This window comes from Zalophus californianus, chromosome 7 (genome assembly GCF_009762305.2).
Source record: "Zalophus californianus isolate mZalCal1 chromosome 7, mZalCal1.pri.v2, whole genome shotgun sequence".
NCBI lineage: Eukaryota > Metazoa > Chordata > Mammalia > Carnivora > Otariidae > Zalophus > Zalophus californianus.
The window spans coordinates 135,683,408-135,705,227 of NC_045601.1; the positions used below are offsets into that span (position 1 = coordinate 135,683,408).

Sequence of the window (21,820 nt, forward strand, 5' to 3'; positions counted from 1 at the left end):
AATCCTGAGACTTTAGAATTTCACGTTTTTCTCTCAGAGGCCTTTCTCCAAGTGCACAATCTTCTTAGAAAGCCTGCAAATAAGATCATGTGACTCTGAAGATCTAAGAGTCAAGGTCCTACACCAAACCCCTATACTCATTATGGATTCTACACTCAACTTTTTTTGTACTGATACTGGCCTCAGGACACTCAACCCTGGTAGCCACAGATTATCTTTCTTAACTCATTTCAAACATGTGAAATTCAAGCATTGGTGACAAGCAGTACATATGAGGAGGGAGGGGACAGGGAAAGAATTTTCAGGGGGAAGTGGGGATGAATATTGTATGCTACTTAAAACTGGGATGTAGCACACTGCCGGGGATGAAGATGATGGGGTGGGGACAGGGAGAAAGACCTGGGACATCATTAGCCATTGTCTCCAATATGCAAAATCACAAATTCCAAAGTGCTGCATTATGCATGGAAACATCAAGACAGGTAACAACAGGGTAACAACACGGAGCCTCTGTCTCCAAGCCAGCTACCCTCATCCGGACAGGAATGACTCCACCACAGTAGCAATAAAGTAGCAAGTGTGGGTGAGTTTGCAATCTGCTGGAAACATATACAAAGCTAAGGTTCTGAAAAGATTATTTACTAACCCACACTCCCCGCTTTTATATGGCTAATTGAGAAGAGCAGGGGAATGCTCTTAAGTGGATGGAGCTGCAGGTTTTAAGTCCCTGCCAGCTTTAATATCCCACAACTATAAATTTTTACTTTGAAAGTTACTCAGGTATATGACACACTTCTATAAAAATAATGTATAAAGTAGCTCCTTATTTCCAAACCCACAATTACCAGCATATGAAACCAACTCTTGTTGATCTTAGCACTGGTTTTATATATCCTTTTAGCTGTTAGGGAAATTGAAACATCTTATTTCTTCATTCAACAGTTGCGGAGTGCCTACTTTGTGCTAGACTCCAAGAACACATATGAATGAAATATGGTCCCCACACTGTCCATCTAGTGGTGGGATAATAGACAACGGGAAAGAGGGAGCCAAAGCTATAAAAGAGAAAGCAATACAAGTGGAAGAATGGATATTTTTTTTTTCTAAGAAAAGAATATCAATTTGGGTTCCTTACTCTGATTCCCAACTCACAAATTGTATTTTCTACTGTGGATTGCTCATGGTGACAAAAGAATTTCAGTATGATTCTTTTGGGTTGGAAACATCTCCATAACAAATTTAGCTATGCCGTTGGCCTCTATTCTGGAACCTTCAGCTGACAAAGAGAAGTTTTACACCAGCCTCAATGATTCCATCACAGTATCTGGAATAGTATGTCCATTTGATCCTGTGTTCAAGCACTGTTGACGATTATTTTGTAACATTTCAGATCTGAGTGTTTGTCTCATTTTGCTGTTTTATTTTATTTTCACTTACCAAGCCAGCTGTTTTTTTAAAAAAAATCGATGACTAATGTCTGAGTGGCTGCAGTGAGCAAAGCACCACGGGAAATGTAAAAAGGAACCAGAGTTTGTCCTTGTCCTTAAAGAAGCTTTCCACCCTGAGTCCGGGAGCCAGATATGTAAACAAACCATGAGGTGTGAATCAAGAGGTATGTGGTGAGTGCTGGGAAGTGACAGGCAGTGAACTTTGCAGGCAGAGGGCTCCAAGTTGAAATACAGGTATTCATTAAGTGGGGGGGGGGGGGGGGGGGGCGGGGGGGCGCCGGCGGGGGGCGTCTTCTATTTTTAAATTCTCTATATACTAGGATTTTTCTTCAAATCTTGTTTATTTTACCCATTTTACTTGTATCCTGCTTCACTCCCACCAGTGAAGTTTGTCCTGTTTACACTGTAGTTTGTCGAGGGTTACAATTCAGTGAAATTCAACACGAACATTTGTCCTTTGAAGCAGCTGGTTCCTTTGAAGCAGCTAAAATGTTCACCTCCGTTTGTTTCTCGCTGGATGACTAATTGTGAAGGTGAGCAAAAGACACTGATGAAACTCAGATATAATTGTTCATTTTCTAGTACTGCTCTTAACTCATTCTGTTTTCGTCCATCATCACCTGTTTTCTGTATTTACTGTTCCCTTTAAAATGTCTGTGAAATTTTAAGAAATTAAATGGTTGTCGGGGCACCTGGCTGGCTCTAGTCGGAAGAGCATGCGCCTCTTGATCGCAGGGTTGTGAGTTCAAGCCCCTAGTTGGGTTCAGAGATTACCTCAATAAGTAAAACTTAAAATAAAATTAAACGGTTGTCTGAAAGTGTTTGGTGCATGATGAGATCTTTTTTTCTTGCAACTTTTACCCATCCATGGCTGTTTGCCTAAACAGACCTGCTGCTTGAGCCAAAATGTTGTTTGCTTGTTCGTTTTTCCAAATTCTGGCAATAATGTTCGATGTATCTTTCACTTACCACACTTCTTTGTAATCTGGCTTCTTGGGTCTCTAGTTTAATTCCTTTTGATTTTGAGGAAATGTACATGTTTGTATCACCAACTACCGGACATCCTTGGGTTATTTAGGAAAACCTTATTTTCAGATTCTTATTCACAATGCCATTTTCTATTCTCTATTAGTTATTATCATCTCCATTCTGTCTCATATTAGAAGGCAGCTTTTAAGCCAAAATGTTACTTTCTCATCTACAGATGGTTTGATATGCTTTGCTGCAAAGAGAACCTGGCTGTCTTTTGGCTGGTACTCTCTTCCAGCTAAAAATGGGAAACTGAAGACAGAAAGCCACAGAGGAACACAGGGTAAGGAATTTAGATAGACTTTTACAGAATACTTGCATTATTTATTTTTTTCCTCAGAGATCTGAATATTCAGTATACTAGTCATTTTCTGGTTTGAATATAAGTAGACACCACTATTTTGATTTCACAAGAAAAAAAAAATCTGTGGGATTTAATCCACCAGTCGGAACAGAGAGGAGAAGAAAAGGAAAAGATGAAAAGTAGGGAGTGAGGGAGGAAAAGACAGTAGAGTACAGTTTTTACGTGGGAGGTTAAGTTCAAAAGCTAAGCAAAAGTCACATATAATCCAAATTAACTTTGAAAATCCCTTAACTTCCCTGTAAGACACTGCAAACATGATGTTGTGCATACAACTCTTTACGGTAACTTCCATGTGTACTGGCGTCCAGGAGCTACTGAGTTAGATGAGGAAGAACTCTCTGGAGGTCCACACATCAATGTCTCTTAAAATAAGTATTCTGTTTCTGCAGTTAAATGCAAGGACTGGACGAAGAATGCTAAAGCGTCAGTGCCTTCCAGCAGATTTTGCTCTGTCCTGTTGTACTATTAAGCTTCTTTAACCTTAATGCATATTAATACGTTTCTTATTGTTGTAGTTAAAGGATTTGTGGCTTTATATCTCAGGTTCTTAATGTAGTGGTATTAAGAGTAACGTGAAAAACAATTTCTTTAAAGAATTCGTAATCTGGTTGCTATGTAATAAAAAAATTAAAAATAATACACATAATAAAAGTCTGACAAAATATGCAGGATTTAAGTAAGTATGGGAGGACACCGTCCCGCCTCCTTGCTCTGTACCCCAGCTTTTCTGGGAACAGTAGCCCCAGAAATGGTCTCTTTGGAGGGTCATGGTGCAAAGCAGAGCTGCAGGCAGCCTTGGGTCAATGTGTTGACCTTAACATCTATTGCTCTCAAGAGCCCCAGAAAGGCCCGTTAGCCCCCAAACATCTCCCTCTACCCCCTTCCCTTTCTTCTCACTTCCTAACCCACAGTGTGCTGAGCTCCAGGAGAAATTCTCAACCACCGTGCTTTTCCAAAACACACATTCCTCTGGGAGAGCTAACAAGGGATGGTACGAACAGCAAAATGTGTCGTACATTCACCAGATCCTCCAAGGAAGAAGGGCCCACCGCAGCTCCCACATGAGGGTGAGGGCATGTCGCCCAAGCGAGGGAGTGAAGGACGACAGGGTCCCGGAAGGTATGGGAAACCTTATGCTCCAGCAACTTAAAACTTAAAGTGAACCAGATAACACTGATGAGTGGTCATTCACTATTCTCTGGAAAGAAGCCTGGGGGCTCTCTAATTCCTAAACAGCCACAAAGACATCCAAACATTACCATGAATGTGGGACGGGGAACGTGTGAAAGGACTCTTTTTTTTTTTTTTCCTTGATGAATGAACTGGCATGTATCTTATTTGAGAAAACACGTCATTAATCATTTATTTTCGAATGCCCTGAACTATTCCGTCAATGAGACGCTAGCTTCTAGAGATTCAGCGATGTCATCAAAAATCGGGAGAAATTCAATCAGCGATCAAGCTAAAAGACAGCAAATTTGGCATGGGAAAGGACTGGGTGGGGACGAGATGCAGAATTCAGAGGATATCTAATACATTCCCAACATGACAGTGATGACTGCTATCCTCTGTCCCCCACCAGATAGGGCTCCAGGGTGACACCTGGGTCCTCTTTGGGATACTCCGTCCCCGCTGCAAGTCTCTACCTCCGGGCACCCCGACTGGACGTTTTGGAAGGAAAAGCACCGCCAAGGACAAGAGAACAAGAACCCGGGTTGACGACAACGTGCCGAGGTAAGCCACGCAGCCCAGCTTCTAGAGTCTCCACAGCAACTTTTTCCTCAGAAACCAGGGCCAGGGTGTCACCACGGGGGACACACGAGATGAGACAGCCTGCCCCTCCAACGCTGTCACACTCGGGCGTATTGAGAGGAAAGGGAAAAAAGTGGTAACACACGTAACATCCACATTAGGGAATACCAAGTGAGAGCCAATTAGGACGACCATTTGGCACCGCGGGCTCATGCATATGAAACAGGACACACGGCATCAATGAGCAATAACACACGGCGTTTGTGGGAACACTCCAACTGCAGTACATCAAAGGCTGCGCACCTCCGTCTTTCTAACTCCCATTAGCTCACCCTTGTCTGGAAGAAAAGAGCTCAGTGAATCAATTGCTTCTGTTGAACTGTTTATATATTTTCCAAGTCCTGATTAGGCCATTAGTCACCGAGCATATTGCACAGTAAACGAGAGTACCTGCAATTATGCAACTTCCCAAGAACATGCAGAGAGCATTTACAGTGAGACCATGGTGCCAGGAAAATGTGAAAGGGAGATTATTCGTCAGCAGTTTTAAGAACCGTGCACTTAAATGCCAAATGAAATATATGCATGGCAGATAGCAGAAGCTGGGGGGTGGAGAGGCGGGGGGGGGGGGGGCGGAGAGAAGGAACACTGAAAGCACCAACATTCACTCTTCTGAACATAGTAGAGCCTTGAAAATGAAAGCCACCCTGTATAACAAACAGCTCCCCATAGAACAGGCTTCAATGTCTTCTCTCCTCTCTGACGGTAATGTTGGGAAGAGCCTTGATAAAACATAAGCACCACAGGTAAAGAACAACGGACTCTTGACTCCTTCTCGGTCCGCAGCTTGTTCTCCTTCAGAGCTCCCCCCGCCCCCTCCCCCGACCTGTCAGCATCCATATCCGGACACAGTGAGCATAGGGTCCAAACGTGAAGATTCTCCCTTCTCTACCGGGCTCTCTGCTCTCATCTATCACATGCACGCTCGATCAGCAAACATTATGTAATCCTCCATTTGAGGATTTCCCATTCAAAATCGTAAAGAACATTTCTAGAAGAAAAAGGGAAGATGTGAGGGTGACATTTCATGTCTTTTACCAGGACGGTGAACCCCTTGCCCACACACTGCCTGGGAGAAACCAGTGACAGACATGAGGGAAGTTTTTGTTTTGTTTTGTTTTGTTTTTTCAGGAAAATTTGCAAGGGGTCAGCTCCTCGAAACCTCCCGGCAGAGAAATGGGAAATCACGGATCATGAGAAATGGGTCAGAGCCTCTCCATTTACTGTACAGTAATAACATAAGCAACTGACCTTCCGAAGAGTGTTTTATGGTATTTTTCATGGCAAGGCTGTCACTCTTGGGTCCGCTAACCCTCACTTTGCTACTTCTATTCATACGCTTTATATGTATTTATTTGTTGAGTTATATATTTTAGCTGAACTTGGAATGACAGTTATTTTTAAGAGGCTGCCAACATGGGTCCGGAGGAACCTCAGAAACCTGGCTCACGGTGGCTCTGGCATAAGGAACCTCGACAGCCAAAACCAGCCAGAAAGCTGATGAGATCCAGGTTTCCAAAACACTAGCGGAAAGGCATCCTTCTGCTTTCTTCCATAAAGCTTTTGCAAAAAAAAAAAAAAAAAGTTATTTACCAAAGAGGACTCCTTGTGTCACACAACCAACCACTTCCTTGAGTGTTCAGAGTGTAAATCTTAGAGGTCCGTGTGTCGGGGTCTAGCTGCAAGGAGGATGCGGCTTTCTTCACCTGGGTTTGCGACAAGGTGTGAGACAGGTGTGGTGCCCCAGGGGCCAGGGCCCCCGACGCACCCGACACCGACACAGCTGCCTTCTGAATTTGCGGCCCTGAGTTTCTCCACTGACAGCCTTCCAAAACTAATTGAGGCTGTTAGGATAAAGAGGGCAGTTTCTCAGCTTCGGTACCTTTAAGGTTATTTCAACTTTCCACCTCTGTTAACTGTCCTGCAGGAACTTCTGACAGAGAGCCCTCCCTTACCATTCAAAAGGCCGAGGTGTTCCAAAAAACACCCTCCCACTCCTCATCAGAGAGCTGAAGCCCGGGTCCTTGTCTAACGAATTTCGGAGATGACGGTCAACAGGTCTGGGGATGACTTAACCATGTTTATGACAGGCAGACTCCTGGGTTGAGGCTCGGGACAAACCAACCTTTCACATGAGTCCTTCAAAACAGACAGTGTTCTGTTTGAATTTCTGAACCCCATTCTAGGACAAACATGCTTGGCATCTAGTGCCAGAGACTTTTCTTCTTGGCCAACGGCTCAGCGGCCACCATGGCTATTACACCTTAGGTCCCTGCAGTCTCCTCTCTTCCCCTGCCCCTCATCCCCTTTTCCCTGAGCTAGTCGCTGTGCCCAGGCTGCAGGGGTAGAGGCGATGGATCCGGATGCCAGCGAGCTGTCAGAGCCTCTGCCTGGGGCTCAGTCACGTCACACTCCTCCCAGTCCCTCCTTGGTCTGGCATGACGACAGATGGCCACCGTGCCCATCGTTTGTCCATCACTCCGACGCTGGCCACGGGGCCAACATCAACGCAGACCAGCCCACGCCTGATCACATGAAGACACGGGGGCATCCAGAGATCCCCCTCAACTCAAAGGACCTTTATCACTCCTGTCCCCAGTGTCTTCGAAGGAGCGATGGTAGAGAGAATAACCTTTCTCAGCTCTCCTCTCGATGCCTTTGGAAAGATCTTAGACTTATCTGACCGCGGACAAGCAGCAGCCCTTGGAAATGATCAAACCCATACCCCCTCTCCCATTCGAAAGTGTTCTTTCGTAGAGGCCCAATTCCTTATTGGATTGCTTCCTGCTGACTAAGGACGAACTTTTTCTCCTAGGGATTGACTGAAATGTAAGAGTTGGAAATGGTCTTAAAGATCACTTGATTTAATGGTCCCACGAACTGAAAATGCCTACTAGCTACTGTAGCACAAAGCTTCCTGGGCCTCAACCTCCCTCCCCAACCCAAGCTCTAGGCTAACTCGGTAGAGGCCTGGTGGGGGACCTACAGCTGCTCCAAGGGGTTCTGAAGCCACATCTGAAAACCACTAATATAATCCAACTTCCTCGTTTTTCCTAAGGCCCAGAGAATTTAGGTTACTTGCCGAAGGCCACACAATCGTTAATGACAAGCCTGACTTCTGCAGTTTCTGGTGTCGCCTGACCACTGACATTCTTTACCTGCCTTTAGTACTTAGTAAAACTTCAGTCATTTAGTCTCTGCTAATAAAGATAATGTTTTCTTACGGCTATCCAATTCAATTTCTTTGAATTTATTGCATAACCTATAAATTTTTGGTCTTACATGCAAGTGTCACATTTCTTAAATCAGGAGTGTTTTCTAAAAAAAAAATTATAGATTCTTCATTCATTCACCTTCAGATTCTAGAGGTGACAAAGGCCTCATGGAAAACAAATGAGAAGCACACTGAATGAAATTTTCTGTAGGGGGGGCGCCTGGGTGGCTCAGTCGGTTAGGCATCTGCCTTGCGCTCAGGTCATGATCCCAGGGTCCTGGGATCGAGCCCCACGTCAGGCTCCCTGCTCAGTGGGGAGTCTGCTTCTCCCTCTCCCTCTGACCCTCCGCACCCCAGCTCATGCTCTCTGGCTCGCTCTCTCTCTGTAAAATAAATAAAATCTTAAAAAAAAAAAAAAAAGAAATTTTCTGTAGGAAAACCACGGAAATTGTCAACGAACCAAATATTTGTTAAACTGCCCAAATAACAGGCATAGACACACAAACTAGCCTTCCACCTCTGGCTCCAGGAATCACTTACTACCTGGGAAAGGACTTAAATGCTTTCACTGTTTATATCCCGTGAATGTGTTAAGTGCGCCATAAATTTTGTTCACTATCATACTCCATTTTGATCACTAGTGTCATTTGTACAAGAGCCTATGCTATAGACTGATAGTAAAAGAATAAAACTGCATTTTGCTGGGGCGCCTCAGTGGCTCGGTCGTTAAGCGTCTACCTTCGGCTCAGGTCATGATCCCAGGGTCCTGGGATCGAGCCCTGCATCGGGCTCCCTGCTCAGCAGGAAGCCTGCTTCTCCCTCTCCCACTCCCCCTGCTTCTGTTCCTGCTCTCGCTGTGTCTCTCTGTCAAATAAATAAAATCCTTAAAAGAAATAAATAAAATAAAAAATAAATAAAATGTTACAAACAAACAAACAAAAAAACACCCTGCATTTTGCTAAGCTACTGTACCACGAAGGCTTCTGCCAAAGGACAGTGGCCTTTCCACCCCACCAACCCCCAGCCCTGTTATTCAGAATGAGTGGATACGAAGCCCTGGGTTTCCCCTCTTCTGGTGAGGAACAACTGAGTGAGTAACTAGGGAGGGCACCAAAGGTAGTTCCCCCACCCACAGATCCTTTTGAAAGAAATGCACAATATTGTTGCTGCACCCACACCACATACAAAAATACCCCACCACTTTTAAAGTCAACTTCTTACATAAAATCCAGCAGTCCTCCCTGTGAGATGTTGAAGGAGAAAATACCACTTTTTGTTCCTTGTAAGGTGGATCAAGGGGTTCTATTTAATTAAAGACCAGCGTCTAATTTATAGGGCTAACATAAAATGTTTACAGGTGATAAAAGAAAAGAAAAAGAATTTACATCAAAATAAATCAGAAGACAGAGGGACCCGTCATTGTTCAACCTTTAAACTGTTAAAAGCAGAAACATTCTCCAAGTGTTTTTAAGCCCTTAAAGAGAGAGATGACAAGGTAAAGATTATCTTCTTTTTCAATAAATTCTTCAAGAGCAGAAAGCATTGACTTTAGCTCTACCTATTTGTTATCTCTGTTCTACATACAAACTTTTTTTTTAAAGATTTTGTTTATTTATTTGTCAGAGAGACAGAAAGAGAGGGAGAGCACAGCAGGGGGAGCAGCAGAGGGAGGGGGAGAAGAGGACTCCCCGCTGAGCAGGAAACCAGATGCGGGACTCGATTCCAGGACCCTGGGATCATGACCTGAGCGGAAGGCAGATACTTAACCAACTGAGCCACCCAGGCGTCCCCTCTACATATGAACTCTTAAAAATGAATGCTTCCTGGAACAGATACATTCATAAGTAATGGATTATTAATATAATTTTATATAAATTTTAAATATTTCTGACAATTAAAATAATACAGAATTTCCTTCATTGAAATTTTTTTAGCTTTGAAGAATCTTCCATACATGCCTGCAAATCCCCAAAATTGCAAAATAAAAAAAAAAATACTCAAAATATGTTGACTTTTAGCTTCTTGACACTATGATCTTGCAGGGCATGATGGCACAGGCAATAACATTTTCAGTAATAATTTGTTACCCAGAGTATATATAATCATCCCAAAATATATAACACAGAGTCTACAATTTAAAAACCATTATCAGGGGCACCTGGGTGGCTCAGCTGATTTACGAGTCCGACTCTTGATCTCAGCTCAGGTCTTGATCTCAGGGTCGTTGAGTTCAAGCCCTGTGTTGGGCTCCACGCTGGGCATGGAGCCTACTTAGAAAAAAATAAATAAAATTAAAAAAAATAAAAACCATATCAGACTCTGAAATATATGATGTATCTTTTGTGAACTTCCAACCTTATATTTTTCTGAAGTAGTATGTCTAGGGGCATGAAAACCAGAGGCCATTCATATCTGGTAACACACCATGTTAGTGAATTATCTGGACAGTTCTTGCCCTGATTAAGACCATTAAGAAAGGCATCCATCCAATATTCCAACAGAACAGCCAAAGTTTCTGGTTGTATAATTATTCACCTCATAGGGGTCCACCTCAAAGGCATGGGGCACACAGGTTTAGCAACATGATGTAGAAAAGAGATGTTTATGTAAAACGGATTACTTGGGACAAGTGGACTTCTCTGAAATGAAGATCCTGGGCCGCTGGAACCGCTCAATTTTACACTCTAGGCTAGAACCAGAGAAGAATAAATAATATTCATACACGGAGCCAATTTTTTCATCAATTAACAAGCAGGAGACCCTAAAAGCTTTTAAGGCAAGGTTTTTTTTTTTTTTTTTAAGTCCTACAGATACAAGTACAGCCTCTCCAGGGTTTTGTTTTTTTTTTTTGAAAAAAAACATAATTTATTTAAAGACGTAAACGAAGTCAACCAAATAAACAACAGATATTTACTGAGAACCTTCTATGTGGCTAAGATTAGATTTCTAAGTCCCAAGTACTTTCAGGATATTTACAAAATTATTTAACTTTATAAAGTATTTCAATAAATAATGCAGTCTTCCAAAATGTGCACGGGGCTGTAATTCCATCTAGTTTCTACGATGACACTATAAACCTTGGATGGAATTACAATCTTAATGGGAATGCTCAGGCAGTCCATGATGAACTCAGTTTCTAAAATAATAACCACCAAGCCAATGGCATATAATTACAACCAGGAAGCCAAGCTGTCTGCTGGCTCGTATAGGGGAAATGTTCAGTTGAAAGTACCACTCACCTCACTATGGCAAAATCTATATAATATATCTGAAAAACTTCTTCCTCTCCAGAATGTAAACCTTCTAAACTTTTGGGATGAGAAAATTTCCACTAGGGTCTCCCTGATACATGTGTTCTAGATCAGTGATGACAAGACCTTCTAGATACTGTCAGTAAAATCTTAGAATCTCCTAATACCACCTTCAAACACCTAAAAGGTAAACTCCAAAAAGTTCAATATATTAAGAAACAGAGGGGGAAAGAAAGCATGCTCAAGAGCTTTAGGAAATGACTGGCATGTCTTCTAATACTCTGGGACTAGCCTGACATTTATTAACATAAACAGAGCAAAATGCCCTGTGTCTGTAAGAGGGGGAAAAAAATAAAGATTTATCTAGAGAGATTAAACTCTAGGCTGTAGAAAAATGAACTTAGAAACAGACCCAGAATCTCCCTGGGAAAACAAAAGACAATGACACTATGAATCAGCATTTTTCCTCAAGCAGCCTAGAATAGAAGAAGAAACACACACACACAGGATAACAAACACCATGAGGAATGAAGACAAAGATGCATACAAATTTAAAGGAGATATCTGTATTTGGGACACACATGATTTCCTTGATATTTTCATGTCTTTACCATATGTAACTTTATTTGTTACTCGTAAAGTCACCAAAACTGTCAATCAGTATTCCCACAGCAACCAGAAGACTACCCCCCCCCCAAAAAAAATTCTCTGCCAGAAATCCTCACCAAACAACATATAAGGCATGAAGAAACTGTACTTTCATATGGAGTCCCTTCCAACACCATCATCCTTCTATCAGCAACAGTATGTGACAGTCCCCTTGAAAAGCCAGTTCACTGAGGGACGTCTTGTGGATTACATGTCACTGGGTTCCTGTATCACTGACTTGAGAACTTTCTAATAACATTAGCTCTTAAATTCATTTTCATGCTCTGGGGATTTATGTATGCTGTATCATAGTGGTTACCTAAAGTAAAAAGTATATTAAGATAGGAGGCAAAAAAAATTAAAAAATAAAGTGATGAATTTCCATGACAATGAGACATATCCTTTAGTGGCTTTACTTAAAAAGCCTTCTTATTAAAAAAGGGATGGGGGGCTAACACAATGTCTGTCTCTTGGGAGTCCATCCCTCCCTCTAACTTGAGAAATACACGCTTGGTGCCGAGTCAATAAAGAATTCTTGAAACAGAGGCACCTGGGTGGCTCAGTCGTTAAGCGTCTGCCTTCAGATCGGGTCGTGATCCCAGGGTCCTGGGATCGGGTCCCGCATCGGGCTCCCTGCTCCGTGGGAAGCCTGCTTCTCCCTCTCCCACTCCCCCTGCTTGTGTTCCCTCTCTGTGTCTCTCTCTGTCAAATAAATAAATAAAATCTTAAAAAAAAAAAAAATTCTTGAAACAGCTCTGAAATCACAGACAGAATAAGTGGAGACAAGGTTCTAAGCTCAGCTCCAGAGGCAAGTTGGTACACGAATACCAAGCCAACAGCTCAAGGCTTCCCTTATCAATGACAGGCAAAACCCCTGACTTTGGCCTCCTCCACAGAACACCAACTAAAGGGGCACCTGGGTGGCTCGATCAGTTAAGTGTCTGCCTTCGGCTCAGGTCATGATCCCAGGGTTCTGGGATTGAGTCCTGCATCGGGTTCCCTGCTCAGTGGGGAGCCTGCTTCTCCCTCTGCCCCTCCCCCTGCTTGTGTGCTTGCTCTCTCTCTCTCTCTCTCTCTCTCTCTCAAAAATAAATAAAATCTTTTTTATTTTATTTTTAGATTTTATTCATTTATTTGAACGAGAGAGAGCATGAGCGAGAGAGCAGCAGAGGGAGAGGGAGAAGCAGACTCCCCACTGAGCAGGGAGCCCGATGTGGGGCTCAACCCCAGGACCCCGAGATCATGACCCGAGCCCAAGGCAGCCGCCTAACCAACTGAGCCACCCAGGCACCCGAAAATAAATAAAATCTTTAAAAAAAAAAAAAGAACACCAACTAAATTCAGAAATAGCAAAGTCCTGCTTAACACCGAAGGCTGAATAATTTTTCGTAAGTTGTAACATCCTCTTGGCTGGAATCTGGCCAGCCAGACTTAACATAACACGGCAACCCAAAAATATAAGGGTAATGGGGAAAAGAGAATTCCTTATATGTCTGCTTTCCATAAAATATTCCTGGTGACATTCAACCTGCTTCCCTCCTGCCCAGTGACAAACAGGGCTACCTAAAAAGTAATGCCGTTCCAAAACTACCAATAAACTACTTCATAAAATTTAATTTACTATCTTGAGACTCCCACTAATGATATCCCCGACAACCACCAGAAGCTGGTTAAACAGCTTTCCCTTTTTCCTAGGTATTTTACTGAAAGGAAGCATGGAAATAGATGTGCTTAGTGGTGTGTGTGTGTGTGTGTGTGTGTGTGTGTGTGTGTGTGTGTGTGTGTGTGTGTGTGTGTGTGTGTGTGTGTGTGTGTGTGTGTGTGTGTGTGTGTGTGTGTGTGTGTGTGTGTGTGTGTGTGTGTGTGTGTTGAAACACACTACCTTCCCTATATGCAGAGGGGATTTCCTGCCTGGCATATTTTCGAGCAAACGGAGACAATACTTATTCTTTAGGACAGAGCTTGTGAGTCAGGCAGTGCTACGGGACTGCAACGCATGAGGTCCGCTGAAGTCACAGGAAAGCAAGTTTAGGGCCTGGGGCTGTTCTTTTCCAGATGGAAAAGAATGGAAAAGGAGATGAACTTTGTTAGCAATTACAAAGTTTTTTGAAACAAATTCCTCATCTGTTTCCTCATTTGGAGTTTTTACCCACTACAGGACAGCGAGATGATACAAACAAAAAGGGTACTATTCCGGATTCCTAAGGGCACATGGAAGAACCCAGTTGTTTTCTTTAAAAGCATTATTTGTGCAAAAAAATAGATAGATAGATAGATAGATAGCTAGATAGATAGATAGATAAAATAAAAGCATTATTTGTGCTCCGACTGAATAACCTCTAGAAGAAAGGGGATGATCCTGATAAGCTTGACCCTCTATCAGCAACTTGACTTTGTCCAGCGTAGATAGCCCTGTACCACTATGCCTCCTCCTGGAAACTAGATACATGAAGGACATTTATTATTCACATTACCAAAGAGATTAGCTCCAAAGTTCTCTTGAACATTTTACAGCTTTCCAGCAGCTCCTCATTCTTCACAGGTAATTAACCTCTTGATGGGCTTGGAGCAGCAACAGTGTTAGAAGCCACAACACATTGATGATAAGTTATAAACCAGGGGAGAGGATAATTGGAAAATAGATTTCCAGGCTCATTGGAAAATATATTTCCATTTATTGACATAAGGACACTCAACTTTTCAGGAACATGTGAATCACAACACTGCAGCATTGGCAGGGACTTTAGAAAATCCTTCTGCTTCAACTCCTTTTCCCAATAATGAGAAAATGGAGGTACAGATCGAGTGACTTGTCCAGACAGATTGAACGCAACATAAATTCAGCGAGAGCTGTCTCAGGTCAGACCTGGCCACACAGAGTGGCATCCTCTTTCCCAGCTGGTCGCCTTCGCAGATGGCGCAGTTCAAGCAACCCGTGCCTCCCGCCCTTGGGTCACCCGATTACATGTTAGGAAAAGATCTAGGAAATAATGACTAAGCTCTGAAAACTGAGAATGAGACAAAAGAATAAGAGGAGATAAGAAAGGAGGCAAAAAGCCTCAAACTGCAACCAGACTTTAGTATTTGCAAACACTACCTGCACCTTTCATTACCCTTGAATAAGTGTTGACATAATGTCATACGCACTTCGTGCTTTCCATAGAGATGAGGGTGATGTGATGTCCAGGCAGAAATTCCCTGGAGGGGTCACAGGTCCCAAATCACTATGGGCTCCTTTCATCAGGACCATCCTCAGGCAGAGTGGCAAAGCTCCCTGAGGGCAGGAACCTTGTCTGTCTTGCTCATTATTAGATTCCCTAAACCTAGAGAGTACAAGGCACAAAGTGAGTACTCTGTGAAATTCACCAAAAGAATGAATATAAACTCCTACGAGACAAGAAGAAAGACGCGTAGTTTAGAAGTGCCAATGCAGTGCTATCATGCATGGTAGGAAAAAATGGGGGAAAAAATGCCTATTTAAAATTTAAAAGAATGTTAAGGGGTGCCTGGGTGGCTCAGTTGGGGAAGCGTCTGACTCTTGATTTTGGCTCAGGTCCTGATCTCAGGGTCCTGGGATGGAGCCCTGTGTTGGGCTCCACACTCAGTGGGGAGTCTGCTTGAGGATTCTCTCTCCCTCTCCCTCTTCCCATATTCACTTTCTCTCTCTCTCTAAAATAAATAAATCTTTTTTAAAAATGTTAAAAGAAGGGGGGTTGTATTTATTAAAAAATGAGGTATGTTAAATATGTAAAGCACCTACTAAGCAGTTACCGCCAGTTACATGTATTAAGTAGGTACCACAGTTAAGCCAATAGAGTTCCTGTGTTAGAAAGAGCCTCCAGTCTGAAGCACACTGCCTAGAAAGCATGGTAAAGGATGGTAGACAGTCATTGCGAAGATACCTAGAACACACAGATATAAACCAAGCAAATATGGTTGGTATGGTGGACAAATGGCAGCTCTAGGTGCTATGTGTTCAGACAGAAGAAAAACAGTCACATTGTGTATTTTCTAATGAGCTCTATGTAGTTTATATAATTCTTGGCAACCACTGACATCAACATTGCTCTTTGCACTTTTCCATTAGAGCCTCTACTTTATCACAGTCACAAAGAAACTATATGACAAATAATTTGTATGATCACTTTGGGTTCTTGGACAACTTGCTAGCTCTCTAAGGATATGAAGTTAAAAGTCGAGACCAGTGCAGCTGGGTATAATAGTATTAATAAATGTAATTATCAGATGTGCCTATTTTCAAGACTCAAGAAAGACAATACATCCCATTAATACAAACACATTCACACAAGGGGAAACATACGATAGCTTCTTGGAAAACTTGTAATATGGTTTTGGCCATTATGAATAAATGATCACCAAAACAGTTTTAAAAATAAAGGCTACAGAACAAGCACTGTGTTCGGCGCTTTACAGGCCCCTCATCTCATTCTTACAAAGAAGTGAGGTGTTCTACATCTTTGTTTTAGAGATGAAGAAACTGAGGCTCAGGGCTAAGTATCTCAAAATGGCCGATCTGGGCTCAAAACGTCTGTCAGAATGATCCCAGACCCAACATACAGGCAGAGGTCTTCGCAGATAGGAAGATTCCCTTAGACATGCCTCTTGATTGACCTCACACTGGTGTGTCTGCACACTGAGTAGCAGGATGGCATGAAGGGGAGAGCCTGGGCCATGCAGCCCAAGCCCCTGGGTTCAAATTTCAGCTCTGCCACTCCCCAGCTGCATGCCCTAACCTCTCTGTGTGCCTCAGGGTCCTCATCTCTAAACATCGTAATCATAATAGTTCCAAGGAACCAAGATCTACTTACTCACAGGGCTTTTGTGAAAATTAAATGAGCTGATAAACACACACCACAGACAACACGGTAAGCACTCAAAAATATTACAATGTGCAAATGTTTAGTATCCTTTGGAATGCTAACAAAAACACTGAATTCTGAAGTCAAGTGGCCTCAGCCATCTACATGCTATGTGATCTTCGCCAAGTCACTTAAACTTTGAGGTCTATTTGCATCTGTAAAAATGGGATGTCAGCTGCCATGCTTCATTCTTAGGATTGTCATAAGAATCAAACAACGGAGACACCTGGGTGGCTCAGTCGGTTAAGCGTCCGACTCTTGGTTTCATCTCAGGTCATGATCTCAGGGTCATAAGATCTAGCCCTGCATTGGGTTCCACACTCCATGCGGAGTCTGCTTGAGGATTCTGTCTCTCCCTCTGCCTCTCCCCCTTCTCGTGGGTTCTTGCTCTCTCTCTCAAATAAATAAATAAATCTTTAAAAAAAGGAATCGAATAATGGTCAAGTTATATGAGAGAGTTTTAGACATTTGGCAGATAGACAGGCATTCTATCTATACCACCATGTCCACGGGAATGATTACCATCAACTTTCGACCTCTCAAAACCAAAGAGATCATCTTTATCACATTCTCTCCTGCCTGCGAATTTAACATGAAACAGCAGTTCCAAAGTCTCGACACTGAACTCCCTGTGATAACAGAAAAGGTCCGGTCAGCCAGGACTCAATCAGGTGGAACTCTATTATCTGCCTCCTTCTGTACACCCACCGCGAGAAGGTAATTGATGTTCATCATGACCCCAGAGCACTCCAAGACTCCAGAGTACCTTCAGGAAAAGATTAAATTATATTCAGCCTAGTTTATTATAAAGTGTATTTAATTATACTCAAATTCTTTGAGAACTGGTGACCTAGGAAAAGCAGACGGCAAGTCACAGGTTCTCTCTGCTAACTGGAAGCCTGTCCTCACTGTTCTACCTCCAATCACCCTTTATCAGAGTTTACTGTAAAACACAGCCCATCCTGGGCTAGGAAGAACTGGGAATCCAGCATGCTAATTATAAAAGTCAGAAGAACCTTGCCCTGAATAATCCTCAAGGACCACTAAGGTGCAGAAATATTAACGTCAAAATCTTGAAACCATTAAAAACTTAAACTATGTAAGACTCCTAAACGTTTCGAATATGGTTTTCATTTTTCTAATAATGAATTTAAACACTCAAACAAGGGGCGCCTGGGTGGCTCAGTCGTTAAGCGTCCGCCTTCAGCTCAGGTCATGGTCCCCGCGTCCTGGGATCGAGCCCTGCGTCAGCTCCCTGCTCTGCGGGAAGCCTGCTTCTCCCTCTCCCACTCCCCCTGCTTGTGTTCTTTCTCTCCCTGTCTCTCTCTCTGTCAAATAAATAAATAAAATCTTTTAAAAATAAAAAATAAACACTCAAATAAGCAATAACATAAATATACCATTATATGTGTATTATTATCAGCACCTGGAAGTGTAAAAACAGATCAGTAATGGTGAACATTACACTCTTTAGAGTGGGAAAAATAACATTCTGTGTGTTTAGTTAAGTTTTGCCCCTTGTTTGAAAGAAATTAGGTGTAGGCTAGTGAGGAACTTAATACAAAAATAAAGTTATACCGTATTCGGGTTGTTAAACTAAGGCTGTTTGCCTTTGTTAAAATTATTTCAATGCGGTTACATCACCTTTCCCAATTTAAAAACTGAGACGCAAATGTGAGTCTTCAGTGCCATATTTCAGTGTTAGGAGAAAAAGGACTGGTTGTATATTATTCCTCTCCATTCAATATATGGCTCCCTTCTGGAGAATTCCTCACGAGAGGGGCCTCCCAGCTCTGCCTGAACATGTCAGGTGATGCCGATTTCATTACCTCATCAATCAGCTTGTTCTATTTTCAGGCAGTCTTGAGGTGAGAATGTTCTTCCTCCAGTAGAAGAACTCTTAACTCTCCTTACCTTAAACTTCCCCTCTGTTCTTAGTTCAAATTTGGGTCCTTGGGCACCACTTCAGGAAGTGATTTCACTTCCCATCCGGCCCTTTGCTAGCCTCGCTCATTTTACCAGATAAATAATGACCTGCTTCTACTCACATTTTTCACTATTATTCTACAAGCCACAGTGGCCATTCTTCGTAATCATGGGCCAAACCAGCTGAAGGGCCGTTAGCACCAAGGGTCCACGAGACTATGATGGGCATGGTCCTAAGGAAGTTAGGGGACTTGGTGAGCTTTCATGGGACCCAGCTATAGCATACACTGTTTCTATGAAAAAAATATTCTGGGTGGCTCAGTTGGTTAAGCGTCTGCCTTCGGCTCAGGTCATGATCCCAGGGTCCTGGGATCGAGTCCCACATCGGGCTCCTTGCTCAACGAGGAGTCTGCTTTTCCCTCTCCCTCTGCCACTCCCCCCGACTGTGCTCTCTTTCTCTCTGACAAATAAAAAAATAAAATCTCAAAAAAAAATATTCTGAGTTCCAAAGGTCAGGTTTACATTCTTTCCAAAAAAGATCCATTTATAGATCACTGCTTCTACTTTGGGGGAAAAATGTTACACACACACACACACACACACACACACACACACACACACACGGCATAATTGATCACTCTGTCCTCTTACCCACGTTTGGTGCGTGCACAAAATCCACCAGTTCCTCCCCCCTCAGCTGAAAGAAGCTGATGAGAAGCATAAGTGGCAGATCCAACAAACCCATGCTCTTCAGGTTGTCCCCTCTCCTCTGCTTCCTGGGATAATGGAGCTGAAGACAGCGGGCACGGGCATGGACTCCTCTAAGGCACACGTCTACCCAAGTCCCCCGGCAATGCCGGCCAGGCACACAGGACAACCCATCTGGGATTGAGATTGCTCCTGAGGCTCCCGGTCTACACCAAACAGGCCTCCCTTTCTGCCTTGTTGAAGTCAACACTGAAGTCCTACACAGATGTCTTACGGATTCATCTAGAACCACGACTGGCTGAAGCCGAGAAGGGACCCTATTTATTTTTATTTTTTTTATCCAGTACCCATGTGGGCTGTTACTAAATAAAAAATACCATGCACACTGGCAGCCCTTACTTTATATATTAACATACTATTTCACCTGGGACAGTCCTCCCCGACTGTGTCAGCCTCGGGCACCCAGAATGTGGCCATGACTGCCTTGGGCCAAGCTGGCAGGTGAGGAAAGCAAGGGGTTCAAATTAAGGTACACAGTTCAGGCTAGTAATTTTTATAAGCTTGGTTATCTGATCTCCCTCAAGTTTACAACAGATCAGACAGAGGCAAAGGAAAGGAGCTGTAAGACATGACATCCAGGAAAAGTGAATAGGACAGGGCTCCTGGGTGGCTCAGTGGTTAGGCATCTACCGTGGGCTCAGGTCATGGTCCCACAGTCCTGGGATCGAGCCCCGCATCGGGCTCCCTGCTCGGCGGGAAGCCCGCTTCTCCCTCTCCCTCTCCCCCTGCTTGTGTTCTCTCTCTCACTGTGTCTCTCTCTGTCAAATAAATAAATGAAATCTTTAAAAAAAAAAAAAAGTGAATAGGACAGAGGCCGTGACATCAAGAAGAATTACGAGCTTCTGGGACATCATAACTGTCCTATATCATGTAATCATTTCAGAGAAATGACAGTAAATCTCCAAAAAAAAAAAGGATAAATTAATGTCACTACCCTGAACTCTATTTAGGAAACTTTATACCGCATTTTACAATAATTTTTTCCTGAAAATGTTGAGGTGTTTTTTTCCTTCTAACAATGTCAGCACTTGATGCCTTTAAATACACCGACTAAAATATACTATCTGAAAGCAGTTAATTCCAGGAGTATACAAAATTAACTGTTTAAACTTTACTAGGGAAACATGAGGGAACAAAAGTGACTAATCATGAAGAAACTCTGAAGAATTAGAGTGTTGCATTCTTTTGGGGAGAGGTACATTTGAAAGAAAGAAAGAAATTTACTTTCTGACCTACTGGCCAGAGGTCTGGTGGTCACACAGCCCGGTGTTAGATGGACCAAGAGAGTTTTGAAATCTCTGTCACAGGCGTAGTAGAAAAAGGGTTTTCTCCCCTTCTCATTTTCAAGGGAAAGGTAGTGTTGACCCTGAAAGCGAAGAGAGGGGAAGAGTAGGGGCATTTTTCATGCAATACCTTCTCAACTCCTCTCTCTCTTAAACATCTTTGCTGTACGGATATGATACTTCTATCAGTAGGAGTTTTAAGGAAAACTCTGGCAAGGCTCACTGACTCCTAAGACACTGCACCAGGGCACCTGAGGGGCACCCACACCACCATATTAAAGTGGAGAGCCCCAGTGGGGCGGGGAGGGAGACGAGAGAGGGATGCACCCACTCACACATTTTATTTTAGCTGGATTTCACGGACCACGTATTCGTGAGGTGATTTCGCTTTAGATCACAAATCAGGAAAATTCCTTGGCATATTATTAACATATTATCAGGTATGAAGGACAAAATAATTCCAAGTACAAGGATGTCATCAAACTGCTATAATGCCCCCCGCAGACTTCCCTAAGACCTCTCTCAACCTCCTATTCCCTCTCCATCCCAGGCATCGCAATGCTATTTAGAATATGGCTGTTTAACATAAGCGTTCATTCCACCGTTTTCTGGTTTCTTTGCACTTAAATTTTTTATGGTCTCTGAAGAGCTAAGCCTATTTTTTTTCATTTTTAAAAAATTATTTTTGTATGTTATTTTTCCCCTCTAGTTGTCCCCAACTCCCTAAATCTCTCATAAAAGAGGCCAAACTCTCACTAGGCTTAATCCTCAAATGTTTCCAATTTACTCACATGGGGGGGGGGAACCCACCTCAACATTTTCAGGAAGAAATTATTGTAAAATGCGGTATAAAGTTTCCTAAATAGAGTGCCCATAGCGAGTAAATGACCGACCTGCCTTTCCAAAGGGACCAAACATTTCTGCCTTCTGACTTTCTAATACACTTCTAACAAAGCCGAATGGGGATGAAACAACAATAAAATCAGTCTGTTCACAACACCTAAGGACAAATAAATAATCAAGTCCTTATGGCAATCAACCAATCAAAAGCCTCAGCTCTCCTGAGCTCCAGCTACTAGGAGGAGCAGAACCCCCCCCCCCCCCCGCCGGCTCCGGGGAGTTCTGCCCAAGGGACAGAAGGTGGTCCCTTCCGGTCAGCCGTGGAGATACATCTCACCCTCAGTGCCTTCCTATGGC

General features: G+C 43.0%; 1 protein-coding gene and 1 long non-coding RNA gene across 14 annotated transcripts in view; one reads left to right on the forward strand and one right to left on the reverse strand.

The window, feature by feature from the left end:
- ATXN1 (ataxin 1) overlaps positions 1–21,820 on the reverse strand; it is a 397,428-nt gene that overhangs the window by 315,630 nt on the left and 59,978 nt on the right. The gene's annotated exons all lie outside the window — the stretch shown is intronic.
- Positions 1,551–8,018, forward strand: LOC113927411. 3 transcript variants are annotated; one of them, XR_003521621.2, is made up of 7 exons: positions 1,551–1,612; positions 1,832–1,981; positions 2,653–2,760; positions 3,753–3,960; positions 4,424–4,575; positions 5,785–5,857; positions 6,581–8,018. It is a non-coding gene; the product is annotated as an uncharacterized LOC113927411 (long non-coding RNA). The 3 variants fall into 3 exon arrangements; XR_003521619.2 differs by having other exon boundaries at positions 5,785–8,018; XR_003521620.2 differs by having other exon boundaries at positions 1,567–1,612; positions 1,858–1,981; positions 5,785–8,018.